Source organism: Phoenix dactylifera, chromosome 12 (genome assembly GCF_051530095.1).
Source record: "Phoenix dactylifera cultivar Ajwa chromosome 12, Ajwa_hap1_PhDact_Kaust_v1.1, whole genome shotgun sequence".
Classification (NCBI taxonomy): Eukaryota; Viridiplantae; Streptophyta; class Magnoliopsida; order Arecales; family Arecaceae; genus Phoenix; species Phoenix dactylifera.
In genome coordinates, this window is record NC_143201.1 from 9,198,694 (window position 1) to 9,204,713 (window position 6,020).

Sequence of the window (6,020 nt, forward strand, 5' to 3'; positions counted from 1 at the left end):
TTAATATTGAGTATCTGTGGTGCAAGACTCAAAGTTTAAAAAAAGGAATCAGTATGTTTACCATCATGTCCTTTTTCTTCCCTTCATTAAAGCATAAAGAAGAAAGTCGTTTCCTAAAATTTAGGCTATATAGCCTAGTTCATTTCTTCCTGGTGAAAAATATATTAGCTTTTCTTATAGATGTAATGCAATAATGCCTCTGTTTTTTTTTTTTTCGTTGTGTGTGAGAGAGATGCTGGAAGAAATATTCTGAGCTACATTTAATTGATAATATTAATACTTCTCTAAAGCATCCTAAGAGACTTCCCAGATTTCAAGCAAAGTTAATATTCAAGGGAAAAGAAGCTTGTTGACATTGTCATAAACCGAGAAAATCAGTCTCTTCAAATGAACATAAAGAATTGTCCCCGTATCTGTTTTTTCTTACATACGATGATAGCGTTTACAGTTATTATGGTTTCTTCATATGAGGTTACAAATTCCTACAAATATACAATTTTAAAAATCCGTACAACAATCTATACAGAAATCCTAACCCTTAAAAAAATAGACAATGATTATTGAATCTTTTACAGTCTAAACGATGGTCCTGGATCTTAAAATCCTAAAGATTGTACAAGGCAACCCACTTGTCTTGCAGCATCTTGCCATATCCATCCATCAAATTTCTGCGTGTGAAGTACTTTCCTTGCCTTGCTTAGAAGAACTTTCCCATCCTTTTGGACTCGTGCGATCTTGGGACATCTCAATAGCCCTATGTAAGCCTCCAAGTCATGAACGCATGCAGGGTTCTGCACTCTGAAGAAGTCCAGAGCCAGCTCAACACCAACATGGACATAACATAAGCAGCTCCATGGCATTTCATACTTCCCCCCTATAATCCTTGAGCTCTCATTAAGGAAAACACCAGGCAGCTTTGTCACAGGATCATTTACATTCACAACTCTCAAGACCTTCACCTTTAGCTCCTCGCACCTCTCTTTGAAGCCTGAATTCCCGACTCTTGGTCCCCCGAACGAGTACACTGTCACGGGTATCTCTCGGCTCCAACCCAACCTATTAAGGCCAAGCTCTGCAAGGTCATATCCAAATAGAATAGCTAGAGAACTGCCCATGCTATGCCCAGCCATTGTGATGCTCACCTCCTCATCCTTGTATTTCTTGATAATCCTTGTCACCTCACTGAGAAGTTGTTCTCGGCAACTCCCTTGGCTAAACTTGCAAGTGCTGTCATCAGAGGTGTAGAGGCTAAGGAAGCCCGATTCCACCTTCACATCAAGCCGGGGATCATGAGGGTCTAGCCTTGCAGGCATCAATGAGCTCATGAAGTTGGCAATCCACTCGGTGTTGGTCACAGTTCCTCGGAAGGACACCAAGACGTCCCTCCTCCCAAGCCTCCTCACCTCGTTGTCGGTCGAGACCGCGACGAACCCGATCCACCGGCTGCGACTGGTCCCGCTTTGAGTGGGGATGTTAATGTCAGGTGTTGCATAGATATATTTGGTGATCTCGTAGCCACAGCCCTCCATCCCCACTTCCGTCAGCATGCTCTTCTTCCCAAATTTGCAATTCAAGTAACGCTTGGAGCTTGGGTCGAGGTCGAAGGCCTTATAGCATGCAGTGACGAACTCCCCATACCTCACGACTTCCTCCCTAAGGAGGGCGTTCAAGGGGTTGACGAGGTCCTTCCAATCGTTGGAGCCCTGAATTTCTCTCCACATGTTTGCAAGAGAACTTCTGGCCTCTGGCATGCTTCCTCGACTCTGTTGAACTATCGGTGCGGCGGCAACGGCCCTCCGAGATGTAGCACTAGATATGACTAACTTTTCATCTGATGGCAACTGGAGCCGGTGTGGACTGATTTTATGTGAAACGAGAGAAGGATTTGACACGGAAATGGGGACCATGTCTGGCGGTGTTGGGGTGGAAAGGGGGAGGAGGGATATGGAGTGCCAGGAAAGAAAGGCCTTCCAGAACTATATAGAAAGCTTGGGAGTGGGGGTGGAGGGGGGGGGGGGGGGAAGCACCATAGGTTGGATTTCTCAACCTCTTTTTTATGACTTCAGTCGTAGTTAGTATAAATAAAAAAAAGATTGCATGTTCGGCGAGTATTTGACTGGAAATCACCATGGATTCTATCTTAGAAGGTCGGTCAGGTACTACTGCAACGTACTCTTTTTCTATGGTTGCTCACTGGCTCAAGGAGAGAAGATATCGAGGAAGGCGATCAAGAAGACAGCAACAGAAAGGTGTAGAGAATATAGAGAGATTTGGAAGTCGATAAGCCGCTGAGGATTGCATTAATGGCTGACCAAAAAAACCCCTAAAAGTCCTAAGAGAAATGGACATCCCCCGTTTGCGGAAAAGGGGGCGACAATTTTTCATTGTGAACGCCGACATTTCCCGCCTTCTACCTGTTTGATCGGGAGATGTCGTGAACTACTATTTTATTCCCGGGAGATTTCAACGCGGGGCGGGGGTCTCCTGTCAGCCGTCGATTTGGCACGGGCCATGGGGTTTGGTTTTAACCGTGGCCATTCGTTTCGGTGACGGTGGTCTTCCCTCCCGCCGGACGGTCACTTTCCTTCCAACGGGTTCCTTATACGATTACTCGGCTCTAACTGGGGAGCTGACGTGTCCGTATAAGTTAAATTATGTCGGAATCCAGCCAACTCCAAAACCGACACGGTTATCGAGTTCGGCCAGGCTAAATTTACATGGGTGAAGAGTTATAAGGAATTTCAAAAGATTATTAGTTTATTTCTAGTTATTCTTTAATCTTTCTAATTTTGATACTATTAATTTAATTATCGTAATGTTGTTGCTTGCAATATCCATTATTTTATGATACAAAATCGTTTGCATCCAATGTGAAGTAATAATCAGGGCCTTTTGTGCTAATGCTAACTTCTTAGAAAGTTTGTAGCTAAGTCAACTGAAGAATAATAGCTCAAAATGCTTCGATAAAAAATTTCTGATCAAAACAGTTGAATGTGACATGCCATAAATTTTATTTAAATAAAAATTTCTTATATGTAATGATTTTAAGCTAAATATTAAATATGTGTGAAAAATGTACAGTTTTAGTACCATAATACTACTGTAATCTAATTAATTTAAATTTATATATATATTAAGTTGCATCGATATGAGCTGGTATGGATTTTTAATGTTGTATCATATTGTGTATTTAAGTACATTAAGACAATGAATACATCATTTTATACCCACTTAATATGTAGCTTAGAGATCCCCAATCTAATAAATTTTTGTTTCCATCCATTTTCAAAAATATAGGCCGAACTCAACCATTTCAAACATCAATACTAATAATCTACTATTATTATTGAACTCATTAACTTTTTAATTATTTTTTGGCAGTTAATATTTTGTTAACGATTAATTTAATGCTTAATAAGTATTCTATTTAAAACTTTGTAGATCCAGCACATCAATATTTTGACATCATTTACATATCTATGATGCTAATGGGAAGTAATTAGATCGTGCAACCATAATTTTTGTTTTGAAGTTTGTTGAAATAAATCTCTTGATCTGACCGCGTGTAGTTAGATATAAGCTGTCCAATAGTATGTGTGGGCCCTAGGTATGTGTGGGCCCTAGATGAAACCATGGTGCTTCGATGTGGTGGTGGTTTGGATATTGGTCGATAGCTCACTGCCTTGGAGCACTGCTGTACTACATAAACGATATGCTTGTTGCATAACGAATGGGCCTAAAGTGGACGCGTATTTAACGTCGCATAAGATCTTTTAGATGGAGATACATAGTTCATAGTTTGTTTGGTCATGCGAGAGGAGGGATTCTAGTTGTAGTTGGGAACAGGTTCTATCTCCAATAGAATATGAGGCTGTAGTTTGGAAATAAGCTGCCAAGCTGTGTCAAGCTAGGTGATGGGGACACAACTTGTAGAAGTTTGGTGGGAAATATCATATCTTCACACTTCTCCCGGATTGAGCTAGATCGCCAAAGATTTTGTGCTTGCCATATTGGTCAAGCTTTAAAAAAGAATACTTGAGAATAAAATCTCGGTGTCTCCAAGATGTGAGGGATGTGCTGACAAAAGACTAAGAATGGTGGGTCCGTGGCTTCATTTGTGAGATAGTCTTGCTCTACTTGGAAAAATCTATACACGATACATGCAGTACTACTAAGCTAGAAGTAACCAATTCTAATTTTCAAAAAAAATAAGCTAGAAATAACCACAACTGGAGAAATAAGATTGTTGTTGCTCAAAACTGACCTAATAGATGGATAGGCCAATCAGTGAGCTGCTTTACTCGATAGAGTTGGAGGAGCGGCGCATAGCATTGGTGCTATTTTGCAACCACAGAAAATGATCAAGAAGACACCGAAATGTGTCCGACTGAGACCCTCCAATACTTAAGTCAAATAGAGTTTCGAGAGAAAATAGGAGATCTAAAAAGATTCAAGGATGAACAGTTAAGCTCTTTCTATATCCATTCATCACACATCAACAGTGAGGATATTCTTTTTCAAGTGAACTATGATATTCTTTTTGCGCTAAGATGTAACTGATCACGCTGCTTATTCAGGAATTATATTGGCCATCGTTTTCGCTGCACATGTGTCATTGTTTGGTTGGTAGGTTGAGCTATCAAATGAAATTTTAGGAATGACAAATTCAAGCCAAATCACTTGCCTCCTACTTCCGATCTTGAGTTATGATTGCCTGGCTTGGGAAAAAGAAGTAGTCAAATCACTTGTCGGGTGAGCCAGTCGAGCAAAATTCGAGCTGTTAGATTAACCCTGGGCGCTTCTAAAACTTGCATTTAATAATAGGCATGATTTTTGTAGAGTCAATTCTCTTTTCAAAGCATCATGTGTACAAATGGGATATTTGTTGCTGACATCATTCCTTTTAGCGACTCAGAAAAGGATCGACCTGTAGGAGCCCACAACCTTCAAATGCCAAGCATACGTGTTTTAGTCGATAGACAAACGAGCGGATGAGCGATGAGATTAGCAGCATTCAAGGCTCTATATAAGGGGTGGAAGCTTGAGGCGGTTCCTCCAACTTTGCAAGCGCCTTTTCATCTCTGGGAGTTTCTTGTCTAGCAGAAGCTTCGACCCCTTGTCTCCTTCCTTTCTTTATCCTTTCTTCAATGTCTTTCCATCGGTTACTCTTTCCAACGAACTATCGTAGGTTGGCTTCTTCTCCTTTTTCTTTCTCTTCATCTTCTTTTTGCTATCATGGATGCTTCGTCTGAGATTGAATATCCCATTGGCCAGTCGATCCGGGGGATTCGTCCTTGCATTCTGATGGCTCTGGCAGTATTGGATCAAAGACCTCTAGTCCCGATACTAAGAAGTGCATTCTAGACCAGGATGACTTGGATCGATTCCAGAATTGGTATTTTGTCCCGACTAGCTTCTCCTTTAGGTTACTTGAGGATGAGGAGAGGGCTAGTATCCGTCATCCCACCCAGGTTATCCTTTATGAGGAGATTCTAAAGGCTAGGTTAAGACTTCCTCCTCATCATTTGTTATCCTTCATTTCAATAGTTTTCAGTTAGTACCTGCCTAGTGGGTTCCTAATGTGGGGCAGTTTGTCATTAGCTTTTTGTCTCTTCTATATATATATAGTAAATAGTCTGTTGACCCTAGAATTGATTTTGATGATCACAAAATTTTGTAGTATAATTTCTAATGTTTGAGCTGCAGGAAGAAAGATAATTTATTTTATAAGGAACATAGCAAGTTGGAAGAATAAAAGAAGGCCTCAAAAGTTCTCAAAAAATGTTGGAAGAAAGCTACACTTCATTGGCCCAAGTTTCAAGTTCAAAGGATTCAAGTTGGAGGAGCAATTCAAAGAAAAATCCAAAGAAACATTCTAGGGGATTATCAGAAGATGGCTCCTACAGAGCACGAGACGGCTCCTGCAGAGCGCAAGACGGCTCCTGCAGAGCGCAAGACGGCTCCTGCAGAGTGCGAGATAGCACTTGCAGAAGTGCAAGACAGCTCCAGCATGAGACGAC

General features: G+C 41.0%; 1 pseudogene; it reads right to left on the bottom strand.

Moving 5' to 3' along the window:
• Positions 1 to 301: 301 nt before the first annotated feature.
• Positions 302 to 2,067, bottom strand: LOC103710293 (phospholipase A1-Ialpha2, chloroplastic pseudogene; annotated as a pseudogene).
• Between the last annotated feature and the right edge of the window lie 3,953 nt (positions 2,068 to 6,020).